Below are 15803 nucleotides of genomic sequence, written 5' to 3'. Positions count from 1 at the left end.
GGCTCAGCTGGTAAAGAATCCACCTGCAATGTGGGAGACCTGGGCTCAATCTCCCGGTCTGGAAGATTCCCTGGAGAAGGCAATGGCAACCCGCTCCAGGACTTTTGCCTGGAAAATTCCGTGGACAGAGCAGCAGGACAGGCAGCAGTCCATGGATTCGCAGAGTTGGACATACATGAGTGTGCGACTAACTTTCACTTCCACAACTCCACCTCAGATCATCAAGCATTAGATCTCAGAGGTTGGGGACCCCTGCTCTAGAGCACACACTTCCCGCTGTCCCTGGCCGGCTTGTCATCCCAGAGGGGGCGGAGTCTGGCGAGGCTGGCACAGCTGTGCTGCCCAAGGCTCCAGTTCTCAGTGCCGGGTATGTTGTCTCTGCACGTGACCCGCCACTGCTATCTTGGCTTGAGTGCCGTGTGCAGCGCTTCTGCACACAGCCCGCAAAGCTGAGGTGCTGACACGGCCACTTCCAACCTTCAATGCCAGTCTGAAGTGCCAGATTCAAGGCCTCTGCATATGACTCCCGGTGAGTAAGTGACATTCAGCTGAGCACAAAGGAAAACAAAAAAGATTTAATTTTATTACCCAAATTCTGTTTTTACTCCCAGGGAATTGTTAACAGGCTTTGCTGGTGACACTAACTTTGAAAAATTATTAGAATCTTTTATTTTTTCAAAATTAATTGAGTTTACTAGACTAAATATAAGGTCTTCTCTTGATAAAACAGCCTTCCCAGGTAGCTCAAAAGGTAAAGAATCTGCTTGCAGTGTAAGAGACCTGAGTTTGATCCCTGGATTGGAAGGTCCCCTGAAGGAGGACATGGCAACCCTCTCCAGTATTCTTGTCTGGAGAATTCCATGGATAGCGGAGCCTTGCGGGCTACAGTCCATTGGGTTGCAGAGTCAGACAGGACTGAGCAACTAACACTTTCACTTTCACTTGGCCATTAGCTAGTTTCTGTATAATTGATATACATAAGGTTTTGCTAGTGACACTAACTTTGCAAAATTATTAGAATTTTTATTTTTTTCAAAATTAATTGACAGTTTACTAAACTAATTATAAGGTCTTCTTTTGATAAAACATGAACATAAATAGTACCATAAAACTCCCTGGATTGAAAAACTACTGAAAATATATTCTTTTCTTGTTTGGCTTTTTTCACTCAGCATAATTATTTTGAGATTCATCCTTGTCATGAATATCAGGTATAGCATATAATTTATTTACATAAAACTCTACCAAAATACACACAGAAAGCCAATTATAGGCTGCCTAGGACCAAGAAGTTCAGAGGAACCCAGGATAGAGGAGCAGAGAGAACTTTGGGAGCAATGGATGCAGATGTTCCTTATCTTGATCATGCTGAGTGTATTATATATAGATGTCATTGTTGTTCAGTCACTAAGTCATATCTGACTCTTTGCAACCCCATGGACTGCAGCACACCAGGCTTGCCTGTCTTTCACTATCTCCTGGAGTTGGCTCAAACTCATGTCCATCGAGTCGGTGATGCCATCCATCCATCTCATCCTCTGTTGTCCCCTTCTTTTGCCTTCAATCTTTCCCAGCATCAGGGTCTTTTCCAAGGAGTCGGCTCTTCGCATCAGGTGGCCCAAGTATTGGAGCTTCAGTTTCAGCATCAGTCCTTTCAATGAATATTCAGGGTTGATTTCCTTTAGGTGTATTCATATGCTAAGTCATCTGCCCTGTAATTTAATTCTATGGTTTATTGTATGCTAATTACAGCACCAAAAAAGCTATTAGAATACTGTTTAAAACATGAAAAAAGTTTTCACACTTTTTTAGGTAAATTGCACCAATACTTCTTATGGTTCAAGTTCATTAAATTCATTAATGGTGATCTTGTTTTTAAAAATTTCGCCTCCCAGAGCCTATAAAAACAATAAAATGCAATAGTCAAAGTTTTCACGATTATATATGAGCAAACATGCATCCAGATGACAAAACCTCAGTCCAATTTATGGCTCATTTTTGAGCCATACCTATCATCTGAGCCAATATGGAAGCCATAGCTAATTGTATCCATACTTTGGAAAACATTTTTCAAGACCAAGATTTAAATGTTGAATGAAATAATCTAAGTTAAAAAAAAGTGTCCAGTGGCTCTATGTAAAGTAACTATGTCATAATGGTAGTTAAGTAATATTTTTCACTGTTCCTTCTCAGCTGTGATAATGGAATTATCATAGCATATTTAGTATATATTTTAGTTATCTTTGTTGGTATATGTAAACTGGCTCAGACAGTAAAGAATCTGCCTGCAATGCAGGAGACCCAGGTTTGATCCTTGGGTCGGGAAGATCCCTTGGAGAGGGGAGTGGCAACCCACTCCAGTATTCTTGCCTAGAGAATTCCATGGACAGAAGAGCCTGGCAGGCTACTGTCTGTGGAGTCGCAGAGTTGGACAAGACTGCGCAGCTACTAACACTGCTCAACTCCTATTAGATTCTGTCCTTGTAAAGTGTGGGGCGTGGGTGCTCAGTCATTTCAGTCGTGTCCCATTCCGTGTGACCTGATGTTGTAGCCTGCCAGGCTCCACTGTTCATGGGATTCTCCAGGCAAGAATATTGGCATGGGTTGCAGTTTCCTCCTCCTTTGGATCTTCCCAACCCTGGAATTGAACCTGCAACTTCTGCAGCTCCTGCATTGCAGGAGAATTCTTTACCACTGAACCATCAAGCAAGTCCCTTATGCTTGCTGTGCATGTGTGCAAAATTGCTTCAGTCTTGTCCGACTCTTTGCTACCCCATGGACTGTAGCCCACAAGATTCCTCTGTCCATGGGATTTTCCTGGCAAGAATACTAGAGTCGGTTGCCTTTTATTTCTGCATGGAATCTCCCCAATGAGATGAGTGTGGAAATGAAGTGCATTTCCACACTTAGGGAAGAACTTGCATCGATTATAGTCTGGCACCATCAATCCCAATTTTTCCTGGGTCAGGAATGGAAGTTCATTTGACAGTGGATCATATTCTACACAGTGGCTTAGGTCTACTGCAATGTGACATTGAATTTAAATTCAGGCTCAAGTGTAACAAAGTTAGAATTTGAAATTCAAAAAATCAACAAGATCATCAAGTATTAAATCAATATAGAGCTATTTGAGAAAAAGCCGATTAAACAGTGTTCTGAGGTTTTTCTGAATATCTACATTTCTCCAATTTCCCTCAAAGAAGCAAGTATAACATGGATGTTTCTTTTTGAAATTTTTGATGGTCTTGCAGCATTTCAGTATTCATTCAATGTATATCAATATCTATCTGTCTAAAACTTAGTTTCTATTCTCATTAAATTTGCTATCCTGGGGAGGAAATAGACCAAAAAATGTTAACTAGCAAATTACTAAAATAGTAATAAATTGTGCTGTGAGGGAAAAAAAAGAGCAAATATAGAAAGTAGGCAGAAACAGCTCTAGAAAGCAAGGCCAAGATGGGTCTAATTGACAAGGTACTGCTTAAGTGGAGTTCTGAACGATAAATTGTAATTCATGCAAAACTCTGGGAAAAGAGTTCCAAGTTCACTGGATATAAATACAAAGGGAGATATAAAGCCAGAGTACCAATTAAAAGAGAAATACACAGGAATATACAGAAACTGTGAATAAGGCATTTCACATTCTGGTACTTAGAAGCACATCTATTTATTAGTGGTAGCTTGAGCCAAAAAGCAAAGGAGAAAAGGAAAGATATAAGCATCTGAATGCAGAGTTCCAGAGAATGGCAAAAAGAGATAAGAAAGCCTTCTTCAGCAATCAATCCAAAGAAATAGAGGAAAAGAACAAAATGGAAAAGACTAGAGATCTCTTCAAGAAAATTAGAGATACCAAGGGAACATTTCATGCAAAGATGGGCTCGATAAAGGACAGAAACGGTATGGACCTAACAGAAGCAGAAGATATTAAGAAGAGGTGGCAAGAATACACAAAAGAACTGTACAAAAAAGATCTTCATGACCATGATAATCATGATGGTGTGATCACTAATCTAGAGCCAGACATCCTGGAATGTGAAGTCAAGTGGGCCTTGGAAAGCATCACTATGAACAAAGCTAGTGGAGGTGATGGAACTCCAGTTGAGCTGTTTCAAATCCTGAAAGATGATGCTGTGAAAGTGCTGCACTCAATATGCCAGCAAATTTGGAAAACTCAGCAGTGGCCACAGGACTGGAAAAGGTCAGTTTTCATTCTAATCCCAAAGAAAGGCAATGCCAAAGAATGCTCAAACTACCGCACAGTTTCACTCATCTCACATTCTAGTAAAGTAATGCTCAAAATTCTCCAAGCCAGGCTTCAGCAGTACATGAACTATGAACTCCCTGATGTTCAAGCTGGTTTTAGAAAAGGCAGAAGAACCAGAGATCAAATTGCCAACATCCGCTGGATCATGGAAAAAGCAAGAGAGTTCCAGAAAAACATCTATTTCTCCTTTATTGATTATGCCAAAACCTTTGACTGTGTGGATCACAATCAACTGTGGAAAATTCTGAGAGAGATGGGAATACCAGACCACCTGACCTGCCTCTTGAGAAATCTGTATGCAGGTCAGGAAGCAACAGTTAGAACTGGACATGGAACAACGGACTGGTTCCAAATAGGAAAAGGAGTACGTCAAGGTTGTATATTGTCACCCTGCTTATTTAACTTATATGCAGAGTACATCATGAGAAACTCTGGACTGGAAGAAACACAAGCTGGAATCAAGATTGCCGGGAGAAATATCAATAACCTCAGATATGCAGATGATACCACCCTCATGGCAGAAAGTGAAGAGGAGCTAAAAAGCTTCTTGATGAAAGTGAAAGAGGAGAGTGAAAAAGTTGGCCTAAAGCTCAGCATTCAGAAAATGAAGATCATGGCATGTGGTCCCATCACTTCATGGGAAATAGATGGGGAAACAGTGGAAACAGTGTCAGACTCTATTATTTTGGGCTCCAAAATCACTGCAGATGGTGACTGCAGCCATGAAATTAAAAGATGCTTACTCCTTGGAAGAAAAGTTATGACCAACCTAGATAGCATATTCAAAAGCGGAGACATTACTTTGCCGACTAAGGTCCGTCTAGTCAAGGCTATGGTTTTTCCTGTGGTCATGTATGGATGTGAAAGTTGGACTGTGAAGAAGGCTGAGTGCCAAAGAATTGATGCTTTTGAACTGTGTTGTTCGAGAAGACTCTTGAGAGTCCCTTGGACTGCAAGGAGATCCAACCTGTCCATTCTGAAGGAGATCAACCCTGGGATTTCTTTGGAAGGAATGATGCTAAAGCTGAAACTCCAGTACTTTGGCCACCTCATGTGGAGAGTTGAATCACTGGAAAAGACTCTGATGCTGGGAGGGATTGAGGGCAGGAGGAAAAGGGGACAATAGAGGATGGGATGGCTGGATGGCATCACTGACTGGATGGACGTGAGTCTGAGTGGACTCCGGGAGTTGGTGATGGACAGGGAGGCCTGGCGTGCTGCAATTCATGGGGTTGCAAAGAGTCGGCCACGACTGAGCGACTGAACTGAACTGAACTGAGCCAAAAAGGGTACAGAATCAATATGAGAGTTCAATTTTGGTTGTATGTATATGGTTTCACATATTTTTTTCCAATTGATGATAGCTATAGTCATAACATGGCTAGAGTTCAGAGATGGGATGTTTTTCAGAGAGAGAATTAGAAGAACCCAGTCAAAGGGGACCCAAGAACAAAGGGACAACCCATGAGAAAAGATGAGCTCAGATACTAGAGAACTGGAATACCAAGGTCCTAGACTAATCAGTAGTATTATGGAAGTTACCCTATTACAGGCATAAGTTTCTTTATTGTCTTCTTGCCTAGGTAGAAGACCTCAGACTTTAAGTATTAGTCTGTGTGTTAACTGACCAAATCTGAGAATTATGCAGTTAAAGACTAAAGAGCAGCTAACAGTATAGGGTACCAATGCAGAGGCTAGTCAATGAGTAAACGTATTTTGAGACCCACTATGTGCCAGGCAATGGATTACTTCCTTTGTGGCCATCTCCTCAGATAAGCCAGTGGAGGGACAACTGTACCCCTTAGACTCTTCTTGACTATTCCTCCCCAAACTGGGCTCTTATAAATGGGAAGATAAGTAGGCACAGAAACTACTTTACTTGCAAATAAACTACAACAACATTGTACACAACTTGTGCTTTCTGTCAGTTAGATCCTCCTGAATGGATCTTAGCCAAAATTTTGAGAGTATAGAACAGTGAAAGAACCAAGATGCATAAGAGCATTTGATAGTGCCAGAACAAGAGGTCATCACGATGTCTCATAAATCTTTCTCTTAACTCGTCTCAACTCATATTCCAGAAATCTCCAGTCTCTTCTGCTATCACCTTGGCCTGCTGTAGGGGTTGAATCTTTGTGGAAAAAAGGACAATGCATTCAAGAAGACAGCTTTTCCCACTTACAGTGTGGTTGATCCCTCTGGAAACACTGCCCTGATTCTTCTTTATCCACAACATCCAAAGAGGCTATGTTTTGTGCTATTATAAGCTGAAATTGCACAAAGTGCCACAAAGATGTCCCTGAGATAGTTGTATGTGCAAAAAGACAGACGATGAGGACAGGGTATTATTTGTAGTGTGTGGAAAATCTCATGTATGTACTCTTTAGGAACAATTTGCCAAGACTGACAGTAACACCAAATGAAAAGGGAGATTGGGATAATCAAAACAATACTCCACTCAGGGCCTGAGCTCCACTTCAGCATCACATTTAAGCTTAGAAACAGAGCAAACTATTTATGCACTGAAACCCATTTCCAATCACTCTTTCAATAAAGTAAATGTCTCCTTAAAGAACATGAAGAGCTCATGAAATTTTAGAGAGTAAATGCTGTCCAGTTTTCCATTCACTGTGATACAGAAAGTGAGGAAAAGGGGGCTAATATATTAAAATCAGGTGAGCCCACAGACATAGTTGCCTTGGGAGGCGGATGGAAAATCCCTTGCTCTTTAGGTTCTCAAATAATTAATGGACTACCAATTTAAATGCAGATAAGCATTATATGCAGGGCAAATAAAGTGCAAACTTTTCCCCTCTAAGCTAGAGGCTGCTTTTCTACCTTTTGAAAAATTACTGAGTATGAGCAGGCACTAAGACCTCGGCTCAGTAACCAGCCAAACTGCAGGCCGTGGTTAGTAGAAATGCTTATTTGTTCTGGGAAGCAAAACTAGTGGGAGGAAAAAGGGCAACTTTTGAACAAAATACCAGAAAGAAACAGATCTGAGGAATCTGGTAAAACTGAAACTTTTAAGTCCAAAAAAGATAATAATGACTGAATGGAAAATAATCTTCATACTCTCTTATTTTAATTTAAAACATTGGAAATTCTTTTATGGTCTAAAATTGCTGCCATTGTAGTGTATAATTGTGTTCCATAGATAGTTGTTTCTTGGAGTTTTTTCTTCTCTTAACCTCAGGTTAACTGATCGCAGCAGAAGAATTAGTTGAGGGAATTTACTTCAAAGATCATTGTTTCGAATGAGAGGCTGTCAACTCATAATGATCTCCTTTTGGCTTCCAGTGGCAGAAGATCCTGTTATAAAGTAAGGAAGAAAACTAAGCATAGCATGAAGTGTCAGTTGCTCAGTTGTGTCCGACTCTTTGCAGCCCCATGGACTGTAGCCTGCCAGGCTCCTCTGTCCATGGAATTCTCCAGGAAAGAATATCAGAGTGGGTGTCATTCCCTCTCCAGAGGATCTTCCTGGCCGAGGAATTGAACTCAGGTCTCCCTCATTGCAGACAGATTCTTAACTGTCTCTGCCACCAGAGAAGTCCAAGCATAGGCAGGGTTACTTTCTAATATCAGCAGCTGAGGCTTGCCCATGAGTGTCTATCCCAGCTACTGATGGGGTCACATTGGCTACGTTTTAGGGGAAATATCAGTATAAACATGTGTCCACTCATAATCCTTGTCCAAAAGCACCATGTTCTCGTTTTGGAAAACCCAGGTGGGAAAAAGATATATACTATGAATTAAAACTAGAAAGATAGACTTTCTAGCTTGTTGCTCATACCTGATGGTGATTCCTTGGTTGGATGTTTTTAAAACACCATGACGTGGTTATATATGTTAAGCATGAATTTTAATTTTTATCTAAAGTTCTTTCAATCCTCTATAGAAACGTTGCAGACATTTTTTTTCAAAGTGAAAACCATAATTGAAAGCATAATTAAAATTATATCCACATTTTAAAGTGAATTAATGTTTTGTAACTTGAAGTAATGGCAATAAGGGCTTCCCTGGTGGCTCAGATGGTAAAGAATCTGCCTGCAATGTAGGAGACCCAGGTTCAGTCCAAGGGTCTGGAAGATCTGCTGGAGAAGGGGATGGTTACCCACTCCAGTATTCTTGCTAATAGCAATAAAGGTATCTTGTGTGATTTCCTTTCATTGTTTCACGAACTATTTGCTTTATCAAAGTATTTATTTGAATTATTCATCAATATAAAATGTAGTATCTCTAATGCCTGTGCGCCTGCGTGCCCAGTGTGCCTTACTCTTTGCAATCCTATGGACTGTAGCCTGCGAGGCTCCTCTGTTCATGGGATTTTCCAGGCAAGAATACTGGATAGGGTTGCCATTTCCTTCTCCGTGGATCTTTCCTGCCCAGGGAACGTACCAGAATCTCCTACATCTCCTGATTGGCAGGTGGAGTGTCTCTAAGGCAAGTCTCAAATTCAACTCTTTCTTTAAGTAAGGGTGAGTCTGAGATAACCAGTAGAAAAATTATGTTTCATCATGAAACAACAACAATAAAGTATTCTAGAAAGAATGTTAACCTATTTGGTGGAATGGGAGTAATTATAATAGCTTTTTATTATAAAAATTTTACCTTACACATTTTTTGACTTTAATATTCCCCGACTCTGTCAACCCTTTGTGCAACAGCAGACATCCAGTTAGTCTTTTGGAATATCAATATAGCATTTAGCCAAAAAAACCTAAAGCCGCCTAAATTTTATGCTAAGGTACTTAAATTACATATTATTTCCATTTCTATGTTCTTATTGAAATCTGGTTAGTTTCAGCATTTACAGTTGTAGATTGGGCAACTGTTTCTACTCTTTCAAAATTTTAGAATCAAAAAATATATTCAAAGCAACTGAAACCAAATTTTAGTTATGTGCTAAAGGTTTTTAAACTGACACAAATGCACTTTAATTATCATATTAAAGTATTGTGTATTGGGATTTTTTTCTCTACCATCAGTCCATGAAAGCTCAAATTACTGGACCATATAGCACTCTTTTAACCAGTGGAGAAAATCTCTCCTTGACAAGACTATTAAAAATTTGATGAGCTCTCTAAAAGGGAAAAGTGAACAGTAGAATTACCTACCAATATTGAAATGGAGAATGTAGGCAAGTTATGGTAATTTCATAAATGTTTTAAAAAATTCAAATTGCAAAAATGAAAGATTTACTTTGACTTAGGAGGAGGAAAGTCAAAATGTAAAAGACATTTTATTCTACAAATATGTAAGTAATGTGAGAAGTTAAATTATTCATGGTGCCTAGTTTCAGGAAGGATCAAAAACATATCGATGCGTAAGTATTTGATGATTTACTATCAGACTGTGGATCCAAAAGCAAGATCATTTTTCTTGATGCAGTTTTGGGTGAACACATGCAAAATCCATCTAAGACATAGTTCCTTGGTTTCTTCAAGTGCTTTCACATCTGTAATCACTCACATGTTTTTACTTATGATAATTATTGCTATTATTTATAACCAGTTATTTGATCTTTATTAGAAATAATGCCATTGTTCCATATTTGTCAACTTTCCACTAATTCATTAGTAACCATGTCAAGAAATCTATATACAAAATTGAGTAGTGGTTGAGAACACAATCTGGAGTTAACTTGTCTGGGTTCAAATCCTGGCTTTGCCACCTACTGGCTGAAGATCCGCTTGCTCATGTTGTGTAACTATTGGTTCAAATCCTATTCAGATTATGCAGTTACAACTCTGTTTCTAATAGTGTGGTAAAAGACATGCTTTGAAAACCCCTCATACCATTAAAATCCTGCATAGAAAATTTATTTGTCTTAATTCATTACTGAGCTGACACAAAAGGAAAAAATAATATGAGGAATGTTATAATAAAAGAGGAAGCAGGTTGTCTCATAGGGGACTTCGCATAAAGCTGGTGTAAGAGAGAAGTGAGAAATGAAACCACCACACAGAAGGGGACAGCTGAAAACCTTGCCTGACTTGATCTTGGCACTAGGTGATAAGAAAATAAAATCCTCCTTGAGAATTTGTAACCACAACCTAGCCCTTACAGGACAGATGTTTCTAGTCCAAGTCCATTCTGTCTTTGTGGTTTGAAAAATCTGAATCAAGGAACTTCATTTAAAGTAGTTTCAGATTGGTAGTATCCCTGTGGGACTAACTAGAGTAAAGAAGCTCATCTTAGTGGGACTGGGCTTCAGCCCAGGCGTCAATAATCTACAGATAACCTTCCTGGTTGTGTGAGGTGGGGGGAAGGGAAAGAGAGCTTTGGCAACATCACCTCAAAAACAAACCAGTGAGAAATTCAGATATTCGAGTTAGCAGATACAGAGTCTAAGATAACTATATTTAATTTCTTTAAGAAATAAAAGCCTATAAATATATAAAGGGAATAAGATGTTATAAACACTGACTAAGCAATTTTGAATAAAAACCAATTACATCTTGAAAAACAAAAATGCAAAATATATCATCGTTTTTTAGTATTATGTCTGTCTTTTTCTAATTGATTTATTCAATTCTGGATATAAAAACTTTCAGAAGTGCATTATAGACTGTTTCTTCCAGTTCATGCTTTGCCTGTTCTTTTTTTTAATAATTGAAGTTGATTTACAGTATTATATTAGTTTCAGGTATAAAACATAGTGTTTCAATATTTTAGATTATATTCCATTTAAAGTTTTTACAGTATAATAGCTGTATTTCCCTATGCTGTACAATATATCTCCATAGGTTATATATTTGATACCTAGCAGTTTGTACCCCTAATCCCCACTAGCTATTTTGCCCCTCCCTCATTTCCTGTCTCCACTGGTAATCACTGGTTGTTCTCCATAAGTCTCTTTCTGTTTTGTTATGTATGTGTGTGTGTTAGTCACTCAGTCATGTCTGACTCTTTGTGACCCCATGGACTGTAGCCCACCAGGCTCCACTGTCCATGGAATTCTCCAGGCAAGAATACCAGAGTGGGTTGCCATTTCCTTATCCAGGGGATCTTTCCAATCCAGGGATTGAAGCCCTGTCTCCTGCATTGCAGACAGATTCTTTACCATCTGAGCCATCTTGGTGTGTGTGTGTGTGTGTGTATATATATATATATATATATATATATATATATGTTTGTTTTATTTTTTAGTTCCCACATATAAATGATAACATACTCTATTTGTCTTCCTTTGTCTGACATTTCACTAAGCATAGTACCTTCCAGGTCCTTCTGTGCTGTTTGTTGCAAGTGGTAAAATTTCATTCTCTTTTATGGCTGAGTGTTATTCCATATTAAATACATATATATTGAGTAATAATACATAATAATTGAATAATAACTGAATAATATATGTTATATATATTATATATATTTAATTCTTTATTCATTCATTTATTGATGGACCCTTGGCTTGTTTCCATATCTTGGCTATTATAAGTAATGCTGCTATGAATATTAAGGTGCATGTATCTTTTCAAATTAGTGTTTTTGCTTTTTTCAGATGTATACCCAGGGGTGGAATTGCTGGATCATACAGTAGTTCTATTTTTAGCTTTTTGAGGAACTTCCATAGTGGATTCACCAATTTGTTGTACAGTCCCATCAATAGTGTTCAGAGGTTCCCATTCTCTACATCCTTCTCAATATTTGTCATTTGTAGGCTTTTTGCTGATAGCCATCCTGACAGTTGTGAAGTGGTATCTTGTGGCTTTGATTTTCAGACCTCTAATCATTAGTCATATTAAGCATCTTTTCATGTGCTTTTTAGCCATCTGTATGTCTTCCTTGGAAAATATGTCTATCCAAGTCTTTTGTCCATTTTTCAGTTGGATTGCTTGTGTTTTTTTTTTTTTTATATTGAGTTGTATGAGCTATTTATATATTTTGGGTTTTAAGCTTTTGATATCATTTGTAAATATTTTCTCCCATTTCATAGGTTAACTTTTCATCTTGTCAGTGATTCCATTGCGATGCAAAATATTTTAAGTTTAATTATGTCCCACATGTTTATTTTAACTTTTATTTCTTTTGCTTTACAAGACAGATCCATAAAAAAACCTGACTGTGGTTTATGTCAGAGTGTTCTGCCTATGTTCTCTTCTAGGAGCTTAATAGTTTCAGTCCTTACATTTAGGTCTTTAATCCATTTTGGGTTTATTTTCTATGTGGTGTGAGGAAATGTTCTAATGCCATTCTTTCATGTGTAGCTGTCCACCTTTTCCAGCACAATTTATTGAAGAGACTGTCTTTGTCCTTTGCCTTTTCATTTTCTTGATGCCATCTTTTGATAAGAAAGTCTTACTTTTAATGAAATTCAATTTATTAATCTATCATTTTAGGTTTAACATTTATTGTGCCATGTTTAAGAAATGTTGGTCTACCCCAAAGTCATGAAGATACTGTAACAGATTTTCTTCTAGAAAGTTTATTGTTATGCTTTCCGCTTATGTATCTATGAATCTATCTCAAATTAATTTTTGTGTATTGTGTAAGGTAGGGTTTAGTATGTTTTCAAATGGGTTTCAGTTTGACAAGGAGCCACTTATAGAAAATATCAACCTTTCCCTAGTGAACTGCAGTGGTGCCTATGTCATACATCAGGAACCATACATGTTCCTGGATACTCCATTCATTTTGATTTGTGTATCCTTATGCCAAAATCACTCTGACTTTAGAATAGTTGTAAAATTAGTCCTGAGATTTGGCAATGTATTTCCTCCATGTCATTGCTTCTGCATGCATTCAAGAGTTTCTTGAGTATTCCGGATTTTTTGCTTTTTCATATAAATTTTCAATTCAGCTGATAGACTTTCAAAGAAAAACACACTGGAACTTTAATAGGGATTGCATTGAATTTCTAGATCAATTTGGAGGGTATCGGCATCTTTAAAACATTAAGTTTTTCAATACATGAAAAAGACATTTACCTTTCAATCAATGATTGAATCAAACTTTGTTCAGCATTTGTTTTATGTATTTTTTTTTACACTAAAGGTCTTACACATGTTTCATTAAATTTATAGCTACCTAGTATTTTGGTACAGTTATAAGTAACTTTTAAAATTTCATTTAGTTTTTGTTGCTAATAAGAAATTCTCGCTGTCATTAATATATTATATATTATAATATGTTACATTGTAATAAAATGGTATTTAATGGTATGTTGTTGTTGTTGCCCTCAATGGTATTTAAATACTACAGTTGAATAAGATATAATTATTTATATTATGAAGTTATATTTTGCCAAAAATCATTAAATTTACTTAAGGGGACCGACTCTTACATTACAATCAGTTTCTAAATTTTTACTAAATAAAAATTACCTATATCTGATTCAGCTTTAAAAATACTTCTTAGTAAACAGAAAGTATAACAGGGGTTACGTATGGTTGTAGGAGCTGAACCTTAAGAAGGCAGAATGCCAGGGAATTGATGCCTTTGAACTGTGATGCTGGAGAATACTCCTGAGAGCCCCTTGGATGGCAAGGAGATCAAACCAGTCAGTCCTAAGAGAAATCAACCCTGAATACTTAGTGGAAGGACTGATGCTGTAGCTGAAGCTCCATCCAGTATTTTGGTCATCTGATGTAAATAGATGGCTCATTAGAAAAGTTCCTGATGCTGGGGAAGATTGAGGGCAGAAGGAGAAGAGGGCGTCAGAGGATGAGATGGCTGGATGGCATCACCGATGCAATGGACATGACCTTGGGCAAACTTCGGGAGATGGTGAGGGACAAGGAGGCCTGGTGTGCTGCAGTCCATGGGGTTGCAAAGAGTCGGACATGACTGGGTGACTGAACAACAACAACGTAGAATTGAGCCATTTTTAATATTCAGAATTCTATGTCAATTATTCAAAGTCTTAATTAGTCAGTGTTTCTCTTCAACTCTATTCTGAAATATCTTTCAGAAAATTGCCATCCACTTGCCAGTACACCTGAAGAATGAATTGCATTACTTTCTCAAAGGTTGGGAAACCTAAAATCATTCACAGAGTTTCTGTAACATGCCCTGACTGTCACTTCTGTATTTAATACAAGTAATGCAAGAGAAATACTAGCTGTTCCTATGATGCAAGCCTTCTAAGTTCCTGTAAGTTTTCTACAGAAGTGTGCTGCTACAGATAGTTACAAGAGTGGCCTCTGTTGGTCACTCATGTACCTGCGGATCTGTGACTACAGCAGAAATACTGTGGCAATTGACTTGACCACAGCCTTGCTTAAAAGCATTGACTACTTCATGAGTGAATACAAAGGTGACCCTAGCATGGACCTAGGAGTAAAATGAAAAGGTTTTTAGAAGGTTTATAAATATACAGCAAGGGAGGGTAGGAGGTTAAGTGCAACAATAGAAATACAGATCAAGTGCTGCTACTGCTGCTAAGTCGCTTCAGTCGTGTCCGACTCTGTGTGACCCCAGAGACGGCAGCCCACCAGGCTCCCCCGTCCCTGGGATTCTCCAGGCAAGAACACTGGAGTAGGTTGCCATTTCCTTCTCCAATGCATGAAAGTGAAAAGTGAAAGTGAAATCACTCAGTCGTGTCCGACTCCTAGCGACTCCATGGACTGCAGCCTACCAGGCTCTTCCGTCCATGGGATTTGCCAGGCAAGAGTACTGGAGTGGGGTGCCATTCAAGTGCTATTGGTGCTCAAAAGAGACAGTACAAGGTTTCAACTGTGGGAAACCAAAGATCTCCAAACGAGGTAACATTAAAGCCGTATGAGAAGAGTTTGTGTTACGAAGGACACACATATAACACACATACATACGCATCCAGACAATGTAAACCGCCTAAAACCAGAAAGCAATGTTGGCAAGTGTAGGTTAGGGTATGAGTGATGTCCCTTAGAAAAGGTGTGTAAAACATAGCAGGAAAAACCTGTAAATATAAACCTTCTCCTCTGCATAAGAGAAGTTAAATGAAGGAAATGTTGTTTGCATTTATTCGATAATGGGTAAGATGCAAAGGAAAGTATTCTAACAGGGGAGTTACATGTCAAGGCTGGCCTCAGAAAGACTCATTTAGTAATAAATTTTATTTTATAAACTCAGTTTAGAACTTCATTATTTCTCAACTGAACCACTGAACATCCCATTCTGTACTCTCCTTGGCCATTCTGTACTTCTCGTCTGGCCTCAGAACCCAAAGAGAAGAGATTTTAAAAATGGAATGAATTACTGTTTTGGATGCAGCCGAAAAGTTGAAGAAAATAAGTGCTAGCTATTTTTCAATAACTGTATCACAGAAATCTTCCCCAGGCAGTTTCATCTGATGAAGAACAGACATCATTATTGTATTTCCTCACATTTCACCTCCTCAGTGAGGTCTTTCCTGACCATCATTATCTAAAAACATCTCCATCCTCTCCCTCCTTCCCCTGTTTATTTTTCTTCATAATAATTATCTCCACTGGGATTTTAATTATGTATTTATTGGTTTGTTTCTTTTTCCCCTTGTCACTGCAATGTAAGCTTCTGGTGTGCGGGACTTAGTCTGACATCTATCTTTAATAGTACCTGACATGTAAAATGTGCC

Source organism: Capricornis sumatraensis, chromosome 11, assembly GCF_032405125.1.
Source record: "Capricornis sumatraensis isolate serow.1 chromosome 11, serow.2, whole genome shotgun sequence".
NCBI classification, from domain to species: domain Eukaryota; kingdom Metazoa; phylum Chordata; class Mammalia; order Artiodactyla; family Bovidae; genus Capricornis; species Capricornis sumatraensis.
This window is presented reverse-complemented; position numbering follows the sequence as displayed.